The following is a 14,383-nucleotide window of genomic DNA, read 5'->3' on the forward strand; positions in this document are numbered from 1 at the left end:
AAGATGGTAGATTAAGCCCTTTCTCAAATCTACACAAGTGTATTTCCTTGTGGTAGTCTGTCGCTTTGGACAATGCTTGGGTTAGAGCATCTCACCCATCGATATTTTCCCTCACTCGCGTGTTTTCGCGCGTTTAAAGATGCGCCACACTCGCGATTTCGGTGTCGGCATTTCAAACTATGCTTACTGGACTTTTTGACGATGCTAGATTTGGCCCTTTCTCAAATCTACACACGTGTATTTCACTTGTGGAAGTCTATCAATTTGGACAGAGTGTGGGTTAGAGATTCTTGCCCCCTATTAACTTCCTTTTCTCTCGTAAGCTCTCGCGCGTTTAGAGATGCCCCACACTCGCGTTTTAGGTGCAGGGATCCCAACCAATGGTTACTTTAACTTTTAAAATATGTTACTTTTAGTCCTTCCCCAAATCTACACATGTGTATTTCACTTATGGAAGTCTAGCAATTTGGACAGTGCTTGGGTAAGAGATTCTCGCCGCTATTAACTTTCTTTCCTCTTGTAAGTTCTCGCGCGTTTAGAGAGACGCCACACTCGCGTTTTACGTGCGCGAATCCCGACCAATGCTCACCTAACTTTTTAAGATGCTAGATTAAGCCCTTTCTCAAATCTACACACGTGTATTTCACTTGTGCAAGTCTATCAATTTGGACAGTGTTTGGGTTGGAGATTCCCGCCCATATCAACTTTCTTTTCTCTCGTGAGTTCTCGCGCGTTTAGAGATGCGCCACACTCGCGTTTCAGGTACTGGGATCCCAATCAATGCTTTTCTAACGTTTTAAAGATGCTACTTTTAGCCCTCTCCAAAAGTTATATATGTGTATTGCACTTATGAAAGTCTAGCGATTTGGATAGTGCTTGAGTGAGAGATTCTTTCCCCTATCAACTTTCTTTTCTCTCGTAAGTGCTCGCGCGTTTAGAGATGCTCCACACCCGCGATTTCGGTGTCGGCATCTCAAACTATGCTTACTGGACTTTTTGAAGATGCTAGATTTGGCACTTTCTCAAATCTACCGTCGTGTATTTCACTTGTGGAAGACTATCGATTTGGACAGTGTTTGGGTTGGAGATTCTCGCCCATATCAACTTTCTTTTCTCTCGTAAGCTCTCGCGCGTTTAGAGATGCGCCACACTCGCGTTTCAGGTGCAGGGATCCCAACCAATGGTTACCTAACTTTTAAAATATGTTACTTTTAGTCCTTCCCCAGATCTACACATGTGTATTTTACTTATGGAAGTCCAGCGATTTGGACAATGCTTGGGTAAGAGATTCTCGCCGCTATTAACTTTCTTTCCTCTTGTAAGTTCTCGCGCGTTTAGAGGTGCGCCATACTCGCGGTTTTGATGTCAGGATTTCAAACTATTCTTACTGGACTTTTTAGAGAAGCTGGATTTGGCCCTTTCTTAAATCTACACACGTGTATTTCACTTGTGGTAGTCTGTCGCTTTGGACAATGCTTGGGTTGGAGACTTTCGCCCATTTATATATTTTTTTCTCTTGCATGTTTTTGCGCGTTTAGAGATGCGCCACACTCGCGATTTCGGTGTCGGCATCTCAAACTATGCTCACTTGACTTTGTGAAGATGCTAGATTTGGCCCTCTCTTAAAGCTACACACGTATATTTCACTTGTGGAAGTCTATTGATTTGGACAATGTTTGGGTAAGAGATTCTCGCCTATATTAACTTTTTCTTCGTTACTAAGTTCTCGCGCGTTTAGAGATGCGGCCTACCCGCGGATCCCAAAGTATGCTTACGGGCTCTTCAAAAACGCTAGGTTTGACCCTCCACCAAATCTACAGAAAGGTATTACACTTGTGGAAGTCTATCGATTTTGACAGTGCTTAGGTTTGAGATTCTCGCCCAAATCAACTTTCTTTTCTCGATCTCGTAAGGTTTCGCGCGTTTAGAGATGCGCCATTTTCACGTTTTAGGTGCGGGGATCCCCACCAATGGTTACCTAACTTTTTAAAGATGCTACTTTTAGCCCTCTCCCAAATCTACACACGTGTATTTCACTTGTGGAAATCTTTCGATTTGGACAGTGCTCAAAGTCGCCGAGAGCGGGCGACTTTGGCGTGATTGTATCCAACTTTGGGTCGATTTCCAGGATTTTGGGCGATATTTCCGAGTCCCAGGGACTGTAAACTAATTGGAGAAGACTTTGGTTTTTAGTGAAATGGAGAGAGGAAATATTTTTGAACTCCTGATTATGAGTAGTCTGGCCGAAATATAGCCACTTAGTGACTAGAAAGTCGCCGAGACCGGGCTACGCGCAACGTGATTTTGACCAACTTTGGGTCGATTTCCAGGAATTTGGGTGATGTTTCCGAGTCCCAGGACTCTAAACTAATTTGAGAAGACTTTGGTTTTCAGTGAAATGGACAGAAAAAATGTTTGAACGCTTGGTTATTAGCAGTCTGCCCGAAATATAGCCACTTAGTGACTAGAAATTCGCTGAGACCGGGCTACGCGCAACGTGATTTTGACCAACTTTAGGTCGATTTCCAGGAACTTGGGCGATATTTCCGAGTCCCAGGGACTCTAAACTAATTCGAGCAAACACGCGAGTGAAAAAAGGATATAAATGGCCGAGAATCTCTAACCCAGGCATTGTCCAAAGCGACAGATTTCCACAAGTGAAATGCACGTGTGTAGATTTGAGAAAGGGCCAAATCTAGCATCTTTATGAAGTCCAGTAAACATATTTTAAGATCCCGACATCAAAACCGCGAGTGGGACGCATCTCTAAACGCGCGAGAACTTAGTAACGAAGAGAAAGTTAATATAAGCGAGAATCTCTTACCCAAACATTGTCCAAATCAATAGACTTCCACAAGTGAAATATATATGTGTAGATTTAAGGGAGGGACAAAAGTAGCATCTTTAAGAGTTAAGTAACCATTGGTAGGGATCCCCACACCTAAAACGCGAGTGTGGCACATCTCTATACGCGCGAGAGCTCACGAGACAAAAGAAAGTTAATATGGGCGAGAATCTCCAACCCATACACTGTCCAAATCGATAGACTTCCATACGCGTATGTAGATTTGAGAAAGGGCCAAATCTAGCATCTTCAAAACGTTCAGTAAGCATAGTTTGAGATGCCGACACCGAAATCGCGAGTGTGGCGCATCTCTAAACGCGCGAAAACACGCGAGTGAAGAAAGAAATAAATGGGCGAGAATCTCCAACCCAAGCATTGTTCAAAGCGAAAGCCTACCAAAAGTGAAATACACGTGTGTAGATTTGAGAAAGGGCTAAATGGTAGCATCTTTAAAAGGTCCAGTAAGCATAGTTTGAGATCCCGACACCAAAAACGCGAGTGGGGCGCATCTCTAAACGCGCGAGAACTTACGAGAGAAAACGAAGTTGATATGGGCGAGAATCTCCAACCCAAGCATTGTCCAAATCGATAGACTTCCACAAGTTAAATACACGTGTGTAGATTTGGGGGAGGGCTAAAAGTAGCATCTTTAAAAAGTTAGGTGACCATTGGTTGGGATTCCCGCACCTAAATCGCGACGGTGGCGCATCTCTAAACGCGCGAGAACTGACGAGTGAAAAGAAAGTTGATATGGGCGAGAATCTCTCACCAACACACTGTCCAAATCGATAGACTTCCACAAGTTAAATACACATGTGTAGATTTGGGGGAGGTCTAAAAGTTGCATCTTTAAAAAGTTAGGTAAGCAATGGTTGGGATCCCTGCACCTAAAAAGCGCGTGTGGCGCATCTCTAAACGCGCGAGAACTTACGAGAGAAAAGAAAATTGATATGGGAGAGAATCTCCAACCTAAGCATTGTCCAAATCGATAGACTTCCACAACTGAAATACGTTTGTGTAGATTTTGTGGAGGGCCAAAACTAGCATTTTTAAAGAGCCCCGTAAGCATACTTTGAGATCCCTACACCGAGAACGCGAGTGTGGCGCATCTCTAAACGCGCGAGAACTTACGAGAGAAAAGAAATTCGATATGGTCGAGAATCTTTTACACAAGCACTGTCCAAATCGAAAGACTCCCACAAGTAAAAAATACACATGTGTAAATTCAAGAGAGGGCCAAAACTAGCATCTTTAAAAAGTCCGGTGAGCATAGTTTAAGATCCCGACACCAAAAGTTCGAGTGTGCCACATAGCTAAACGCGCGAGAAAAGACAAAGGAAAAGTAAATTGACATCGTTAAAAATATCCACCTAAGCACTGTTCAAATCGATAAACTTCCACAAGTGAAATACACGTTGGAGATTTGGAAGAGGGCTAAGACTAGCATCTTTAAAAAGCGAGGTAGGCAAAGTTTGGGATCCCCACATCTAAAACTCGAGTGTGCCGCCTCGCTTAACGTGCGAGAACACGCGGGAGAAAAGAAAATTGACATAAGAAAGAATATCTAACCCAAGCACTGTCCAAATCGATAGACTTCCACAAGTGAAATACACTTGTGTAGATTTGGGGGAGGAACAAAACTAGCATTTTTAAAGAGCCCCGTAAGCATAGTTTGGGCTCCCCACACAAAAAAACGCGAGTGTGCCGCATCGCCAACCGCGCGAAAACACGCGAGTGAAAAAAGATATAAATGGGCGAGAATCTTTAACCCAAGCATTGTCCAAAGCGACAGACTTCCACAAGTGAAATACACGTGTGTGGATTTGGCGGAGGGCTAAAAGTAGCATCTTTAAAAAGTTAAGTAAGCATGGGTTAAGATCCCCGTACCTAGATCGCGAGTGTGGCGCATCTCTAAACGCGCGAAAACTTACGAGAGAAAAGAAAGTTGATATGGGCGGGAATCTCCAACCTAAGCATTGTCCAAATCGATAGACTTCCACAAGTGAAATGCGTTTGTGTAGATTTTGTGGAGGGCCAAAACTAGCATTTTTAAAGAGCCCCGTAAGCATACTTTGAGATCCCCACACGAAAAACGCGAGTGTGGCGCATCTCTAACCGCGCGAAAACTTACTAGAGAAAAGAAAGTTGATATGGGCGAGAATCTCTCACCAAAGCACTGTCCAAATCGAAAGACTTCCACAAGTGAAATACTTGTGTGTAGATTTGGGGGAGGGCTAAAAGTAGCATCTTTAAAAAGTTAGGTAAGCATTGGTTGGGATCCTCGCACGTAAAACGCAAGTGTGGCGCATCTCTAAACGAGCGAGAGCCTACGAGAGAAAAGAAAGTTGATAGGGGGCGAGAATCTCTCACCTAAGCACTGTCCAAATCGACAGACTTCCACAAGTAAAATACACGTGTGTAGATTTGGGGGAGGGCTAAAAGTAGCCTCTTTAAAAAGTTAGCTAAGCGTTGGTTTGGATCCCCTCACCTAAAACGGGAGTGTAGCGTATCTCTAAACGCGCGAGAGCTTACCAGAGAAAAGAAAGTTGATATGGGCAAGAATCTCCAACCCATACACTGTGCAAATCGATAGTCTTCCAGAAGTGAAATACGTGTGTGTAGATTTGGGGGAGGGCTAAAAGTAGCCTCTTTAAAAAGTTAGGTAAGCATTGGTTTGGATGCTCGCACGTAAAACGCGAGTGTGGCGCATCTCTAAACGCGCGAGAACTTACGAGAGAAAAGAAAGTTGATATGGATGAGAATGTCTCACCCCATGAGGGGACGCAAATGACTTGTACTGTGAGTATATCTACCGGTGTTTTTCTTTTTTTTTTTTAATTCTATGAGAACAGGGCTGTATTCCTCTAAGGCTGTGGATGTAATTCGTTAAAACACTGAGTTCTTATAGATCGTTAAGGAATTCTTCGTTCCAGTTCAAATTTATGTTGCTGGCACATCGGTGGGCAGTTTATATGTAGACCGTGATGTAAGATACCTTAAATTTTACTGTTCATGATGAACTGTTACGTTAGTCTGCTTTATAAATATTTAACTGCTTTGGTGGAGTTTTTAATTTCAATGTGATTAAACGTTCTTTTTATTCGTTCCTGTTAAAAATGATGCAAAGTTGTCAATTTTAGTAATTTCAATTTGAAGAAAAAGTCCTGCGAGTACCTTCTTTTTACTTGATGAAAATTTTGCGGGGTTTGTTTTACCAGGGCGCTTCATGACGCCTCCTGGAATAAGCTATACCTTCCCTAGTTGAATCGTCATCAGTTTAGCGTACGTTATTCAGGTTTTTGATTGGAGAAATAATTATACTTTTGAACCTTAGTTCCTCTTTTTTCAGGGGATGGGGGGTGGGCTCACTTCTTTCGGAGGTCGTTACTTACGGACTTTAACGATTCATTGCGTGTACGAGCCATTGGTCAAGCGATTGGCCAAGCCATTGGTAGCCGTGCATGGTCACCTAAAGCACTGACAATCTATCTTAGATGTGTGATTGTGCAATATTTTCTACACAATAACTTCAATTGCCGAGCATGATAATACTGCACGTGGCTCCCACTGCCAACGACATACTCAGAGATCATCTGGGTTTTCATTATTCCTAAGACCGGTTTAAGATTAATTAATCAAACGCTCCTTTATGCCCGGAGAAGCATCTCGATGAAAGCTCGGAGTTTATTGTGATTGCTTTCATTGGGTTAACAAGACATTTACGTCTGCTCGCCGCGCTCAACATCCATTCGTAGGCATTTTGGTATCTTTAAGTTCAGTTCGTAGATCTGAACTTGGTTCAGGGGGAGAAGCAAAGGAAGGTTCATGTTGTGTAATTCGTTCATCATTGCGGGATTACTTGATTTATCGGTATTCCCCGGTTTTGTCTGCTCACGTTTTTTCCTGCCCAAGTCTTTCTTCACGTGTGTTTAGACGTGATTCGATAGATAATGACCTTACTGTTTTGTTCCAGATTATTGGCGTCGGTGGAGTCCGCCATCATTTGAAAGCATCGGGAATGACTCAAACGCACTATTTACTTTTAAAGCACTATTATTATCGTGACTTCATTTTAAAACTTGTCTCATATTCCATCGGCCCTTTCTGGTTTATTTTTTATTTAATATCATCGACATGTCACCAAAACAGATCATGACGCCTTCCCTGACCGCAAGACGAAGAACCCTGGTGAGAGCATGTAAGGAATGCTAGGAAAATTTCCTACCATTTCTCTGCGGTACTTACAGTAGAAGCCCCGTGCGTCCCGTCATGAACCCACATGGGATGTGGGGAGAACACAAGACAAGCTTGTAAATCACGAACCGTCAATAGTGCTAGTTCTCGGAATTCTCTAATTCTCTCGTCGTGCTGCCATATCAGGAACCGTGTGTTAAGATATATTAAAAAATGCTTTTGACCAATCAGAGCGCGCGTAGTATCTCAGTTATTTTATAAACGGTAATTAAAAATAGGCTGCGTTTGCTTAGCATATAGCACGGTTTCTGGGCGTATTTAAGATAAATTAAATACAGCGAGTGCGGTTCAGAGCCACCTTAAATTTTCAAAACTTTAAGGTGGCTCTGAACCCCATGTACAGATTTTTTTAAAAACTTCGCCAAAAGTTGCGTCTTATCATGCTTATCAAAATTTGATAATATAAAAAATTCACCGCGCCGTTTATAGTAAATTATAAGCCCCTAGAGCTATAATGAGAGGGTGTTTTTAGCAGATCATACTGCTGCTATGATAACCTATTGTGTCAAGAAAATTATAACAAAGTGTTCACCAATGATTGGGCAGTTTTTTGACACCATGATTCGGTAGCATCCAGTTATAAAGAGTGGTTACAGTGGTCCATCAAAATCTAAGCGCGGGAAACTGTTTTGAGCCACCTTAGTAAGCACCCTGGGAGGAGTTTAATGACGTCCGACTGGTTAGACTGCTACACGCCAGACGCTCTCTCGTCGCGCAATCTTCCGAAGCATTTGTGTAGGAGGCTAGCTGTCCGTAGGCTGAACGACTCGACGCGTACCAAGTTGTATTACAGTCAGACACATTATTTCCGCGGTTGAGCGAACCAGGCATCTCTGCAGGACCTGATCACTGTTCTGACTCAGGCACACAGTTAGTAGATACACCGTAAACTCTCGCTAGTTCAGGCAACACGATCACAGTGTATATCGGCGTTCTTCCCTTGCTACAAGAATCAGCTGTCGAATCAGAACAACAAACAACGATTAAAGCATGGCAAGTGTCCAAGCGGCAGTGGATGTGGTGGGACTGGATCCAAAATCAACAACGGCCACGTTTTCAAACAATGTCAGCCCATCGAAGCCCACAGTAAAGGTTCTTATCTCTTTTAATATCGCTCTATACTATTCTGGTTGCGTTTTCACTAGGCCGATTAACTAGCTGAACATTCTTTCCGGGTGTTTGTTTACAGACCAACATTTGCTAGTTAAATGTGACATCTGTTTCCACTGGAAATTTAACCCAGAATTTAACCCGCTGACTCAGAAGATTCAAATTACAAAAGCGCGCAACTTTCAAAAATGGCTGACTTCTCTTGTTTTGATTCTAGCTATTTTTATACGAAGGAGATCGAGAAGGCATTTTTTCCAGAGAATGCGGTTAATGTCCCCAGAAATGAGGAAGATGCGACGAAATGTTGTAATGCAGGAACTCGTTCTGCACGGCGACGCCGTGTCATAGGTACGGTCCTGGCCGAGGAACAGGAAAATCTAACGGGACCGTAGGAATGGTAAACCGAAATAAATGAGAAGGACTGTTGAACTCGTTTGCCATTTTAAACGTTCCGTTTCGCAAACTGAACCGTGATAGGAGCGTCTGGTAAATACTATTGCCTGATTCTTTGGCAGGCGTCTATCACTACGCACAATGTGATTGGCTGCGGCATTTACCAGGACAAGTTATACCATCTCGCGAGGTAGTATAACTTGGCGTGAATTTCCGGTCATACAGGCGAGATAATCGCGTATTTTCTGGTGAAAATAGCGTGCATTTTTAACTCGCTAAACTCAGGACGAACTGTTTTCAAAGTATTTCTGGACTTTTCCGACTTTATCTAGCCAAAATTGTCCTAGTGAAAACACAGCCTCTATCATTTTGCATGATGTGGTTATTCCCGACACGCATACTAGGCACGCTAGTCGGTATGAGCAAAACTTGCCTGTGTCACCAGGCGGCTTCCTTGGATTGCGTACCATCTCAAAATTAGCGTGTATAGAAACGAGGGACGAATTGTTAGTCATTACAATACTATTTTGCCGTAAGCGACTGATAAGCAAAGAGCATGACCAATCATACATAACTTTATACACCAACTTATTCCGTAATACGATATCGTGAGAAAAAAGCTAAGAGTTAATTAATCTCGGTTGCCGACTGCTCTTTCTATATGGACCAGTTACTAGTGCGGTAAACCCACGCAAGCATAAACATAAGCATAAGCATAAGCATGAGCATAAGCTCTCTTCTTTTGCTTATGCTTATGCTCAGCATTGATATAAGCTTAAAGTGCTCGCTGGTTGGCTCATAGTCTTTCGCTTAGGCTTATGCTCTGTATGCTTATGCTTATGCCAACATGTCCTCACTGGACACAATAACGTCATAGGCATAAACATAAACATAAGAAGAACGCAAGGTTTTAATATTCTGCTTATGCTTTTGTCGCGGCCGTCCCCACTGGCGAATAAGCTTATTTTATGTTTATGCTTGCGTCTCTAGTGAGGACCGAGCTTAATTTTCACGTGTATAGTGCTGCAATATCGGGAACCATATGTTAAGCACTGTACAATAAACAATAAGTTTTTGACCAATCAGAGCGCGCGTGGTATCTCAATTATTTTATAAAGAGTTATTACAACTAGACTGCATTTGTTTAGGAAATAGCGCTGTTTCTAGGGGTATTTGAAATGAATTAAATACAGCGATTGCGGATATTTTAGGAGATTTGAATTATCAGGAGCCGGTGTTTATCCCAAATATCGCTCCTCGTTTATCACTTCACGGTTCACATTTGATTTTTAGGTGAACAACACCTTCCAGTAGTTTTGAAGTTTTGCTCGCAGAAATTAAGAAAAATTGCTGTGACCAGAGTTTTGGCGAGAGTCTTTGCATATTTACCTTCTTTCATTTCCCAGATTCTGGACTTTATCTATTGACCGGTTTTGATTTTTATTTTGATCTATTTTGAATTGCATGACACTGAAAACTAGCAATAGGCAATTCTCAGTGTCAAACAGCACATTTCCAAGTTAGCCAAAAAACTATCAGAGAATGTTTCTTTTTTTTTTTTTTTAGGGGGGAGGGGAGGGGAGGGTGGATAGTATTAATGTCTACAGACCAGCCAAGTGGCCCATAGGGCTGGAGCTCATCCCGGTTTCTGTAGCATGAAGCGACTAGGAGTATTTCTACTCCCCCCTAGATGGGATGCTATCCATCACAGGGTTACTCCCAGCATTAAATTTGTCAGTACCCACTTATACACCTGGGTAGAGAGAGGCACAGTGAGAGTCTTGCTCATTGAAGAACACAACACGATGTCCCCGGCCAGGGCTCGAGTCCGGACCACTCGATCCGAAGTCAAGCGCACTAACTATGAGGCCACCGCACCTCCAACAGGACGTTTTAGATTAAGGGTTAATTAAAGAAAACTTTCTGGCGGACAATGTAGTAAGTTTCCCTCGGTGAAAAAAATTAAAAAGGAAGCGTTGAAACTGGGGACGAGATGCTTCGACGTTTATCGTCACCTTTTGCAGGAAAGTAAAGATCGTAGGCTAGCAACTAAATAAACGCAGGCGCTCTCATAAGGGACGGCTGAAAAGAATTGAGAACTGTGACAGATAAATCCTGACAGAAAAAGTCAGATTATTCAAGGGAATCAGCGTTAGTTGTTCATGACATGAGCCCAGTTTACAACCGAATCCGCGAAACAAAGCCAAAAGAAACGTGCACACGGATATGCAGCCCGGGTGGTTACTCAAACATAAAAAGGTCGGGGACGGTTCGTCGTCTCGCTTAGGGGTATGAATCAAGGATTCTGCTCTCACTTAGGGTGTTCATGACGAAACACCACTATTTTAGCCGTCAAAGTAATTTTAAGGGTCCACTCGAAGAAATAATAAAAGCTGCTGTCACTTCCGCTTTAAATGGCATCTAAAGCTCGAGCCACGCCCGTAGAGGTCTAGGTCTCTTATAAGGGCTTAATTTAAATTTTCCGACGAGCTTCCCCGGTCTTTTCATATGTGAGTTTCCCCTAGGGAGGTTCGCGTCACAAGTGGGCAGTACGTGAATGTCCGATCATGATCGCGACTCCTTTCATTTATATTTTCTTCTCTTGACAGCTCTCAATGGCAAGCGTTCCAGCCAGGAGATAGGAGACATTTGTGAACGAGCTTTTTTGAACATTTGGAATCCGAGGTACTGCGTTCCCCAGAGGATTATTTGGCCAGTTTTTGGAGCACATTTTTAGTTATTGACAAATCAAAAAACTGATATACACGGCTTTAGAGTAATTGTGAATTTGGGTACGGTTTAATATATAAATGAGCGTATCTAATGAGCTCATTATTTTCAAGGAGTATTCAAAAGCAATGTAAACGGTGTGACTACAAGTGTATAAGAGGGGGGCGTAAGGGTTTGCGGTGATGCGGTTTTGCGGTAATTTTCGTTTTAACTCGCGGTATTGCGGTTTCAAAACACTAAACGGTTTGCGGTTATTACAGCCTTTAAGTCGCGGTTTTCGGTGAAAAAAAATGTCTGCGGTGATAACACTCTTTAGAACGGTCGGCAGGCGGTCGGCATCCGGTTGTTTTGCAAGCGCGAGCCAAGTATTTTGTTTTACAACGCATCAGGATTCATTATATCAGCTTACAATTTAACTCTGTGGTTTGCAATTACGGCCTTTCCCAGTTAATACTTAATGTGATTAACCGCTTTGGTCGTTTTGGCCAATGATGCGTCGATTTCTTGAAATTCCATGCCGGATGTTAGCAACCTCTTTCCCAGGGTCTCTCATCTTACCGCCCCCTGGAGCGAACGAAGAGAGACCCTGGTTGGGTCTGGTCACGTGTCTCCCAGAATCTGATCTGGGAGAGGACAATTAAATTATTGAAGGGATGGGCGGCCTAGTAGGAATTATGTCTATACTTAGCCCACAGGAGTGCGGGATGTGTTGTCACCAAAGTAAACCAAGAACGATATGATCGCATGATGTTCTGCGGCAATGTCCGGCGCTAATATTCTGCGAACGCCAAGGAAAACTTATCCCTCATCTGATAGCGGAAATCCAAGTCGCTGAAGGTTGTATGGTTCAGTGAAGGACGTTACATATTGTAAAAGCTCCTCAAGAAGGTGAATGGAGAATTGCACACCGCGGCCGAGGCTGTGTATGGAAGATGTTTGACTCATCTTTACCTCAGAATAAAGTATAGGTCTTGTTACCGGCGATTAAATAATTTTAGAGAATTCAGGGCCTTTAAATTGATCACTGAAAGCCAAAGTCACTTCGAAAGGAGCAAAAGGGTGAAAAGATTTATTGAAGTTTCACCGCGCCGTCGGCGCCCCAAACTTTGCAGAGCGCGAAGGATACAACGAACTCGTCGCGGTATGCATTTCGCCGTTGTTGCTGATAAAATAGATTTATCTTCGACCAAAAGGAGGCTAGAAAATGAAAAATATAATTTTTATGGTGTCGTTAATAAATTAGTGTACGTGACGCCAACGGTTTGAGAGAATTGTGCACATTTTCATTTAATTTTCGATTTCTCGACCTTTCTTTGCTTCAAGCATGTTTCTGAGGGGCACTTTTTATGCCGTGTTATTAGAAGAAATGGAAATTATAAGTAGAGCGGAGTCGCTTGATTATGTTACAGCATATTTTTAGACGTCGTAGGTCTGCATGGTTTCCGCTCTTAACTGCACATCGCTTCTCAGGGTTTGACACTTCTGCAATTTGCCATGCCGTGCTTATACTTTGTTTAGGTTCGTTTCTATTGCAAGATATGTTTTAAGGCACTAAGTATTGGCTCTCCAGGTACAAAGATTAAAATATTCCGTGAACATATCGCTTACTTGCATTCTATATTGTGACACCGCAGGTGACGCCGGGCCCGGCTATTTGATTAGAACTGTTTGCAAGCACAGTGCGTTGCACGAATATCATATTTATCTTCGTCCAGCTTTTCTTCAGAAACTGCCGTAGCTTTACTTTGGGAAAGCTATACGTTTTCCTAGAGACGTTTTTATGTTTTTGGCATCAATTTGATTGAGTGCATTCAAAGGAGAAAAAACAATTACTACCGGATGAAATTGCGCTGCTCGACGTCCACAGTTGAAATATGACTGACTTTCCATAAATCCAGTGGGTAAGACGGCAACACTGAAAATCACGACCTCTAAATTGCCTCGAGACAGACTTGCTTAACCTTTAGGTAAACGTTGGAACAGATATTATTCGAAATTTCAGCCTGAAAGCTAAGTATTGATAAACGCCGCGGGTAATGTGGCGGTCGCAGCCCGCGACAAAGCTCAACGCGACAAACTGCTGATTACAGAGGACCCCTCCCTGATGTTCTCGATTGTCAAAGCGGCACGTGACCAGACCCAACCAGGGTCTCTCTTCGCTCGTTCCAGGGAGCGGTAAGATGAGAGACCCTGGGAACGAGGTTGGGATGTTAGCTCGTACAGCCGTACAGCCTCGTGTTCTCGTTGCTTTGATTATTCAATGCGCGACAATGGCAACTGAAGTCGTCGAGGTCGCCGAGGTCGCAACTGAAAACGAAGAGGACGTAGTAATTAATTGCGAGGCAATCTTCTATGGAGAAGGAAAGGAAGGGGAGAATTTCAGAAAAAAGAACAAGTTTCGTTGTAAGGTAAACAATCGTCTTCTCCACTGAACGTGAAGTCTTTTTACGAGACAAGAAGGTCACAATTCCAGAAGTAACATTTATTCCGCGTTCCACAACTAGCACAGGGTCGTCCAAGGTAATCAGTCACCCAATGCAAGATGTACAGGATCAGTGACAGAGTTTTTCAAAGTCAAGGGAGATATCAGTACTCGTTCAAGTACATGACCCACATACTTGGCATTTGGTTAGTAGTAAACAGAGTATAATAGTGTAGTACAATATACCGTTAGCGTTATGATGGTATGTTTAATATTAACGTACAATGTTATCAGAATATATCACAAGTCTTGCTGACGTCAACTTTCATATTGTGGCCCCTATATACGTGCGGTTTCGGTATTCGTCCCCCTCGTATAAAAATATGTGCCGGATCTAGGATGAGGAATAAAGTCTCTGTTCAAGATATTGTAAGTGCAAACTGCTTTATGTAATAAATCTGTTTGTTGTTGTCTATGATCTTGAGTCTTGTCTACGAAGTAGATGCTCAACTGCGAGGTTTCAGGGGTTTTCGGGGATATTTCGGTGAACAAATTAACGGGATACAGGACATTTTGGGGGAACATTAATGGGATATCCGATATTTAGAACAGATATCCCGGGACGTCGA

This window comes from Orbicella franksi, chromosome 15 (assembly GCF_964199315.1).
Source record: "Orbicella franksi chromosome 15, jaOrbFran1.1, whole genome shotgun sequence".
NCBI classification, from domain to species: Eukaryota; Metazoa; Cnidaria; class Anthozoa; order Scleractinia; family Merulinidae; genus Orbicella; species Orbicella franksi.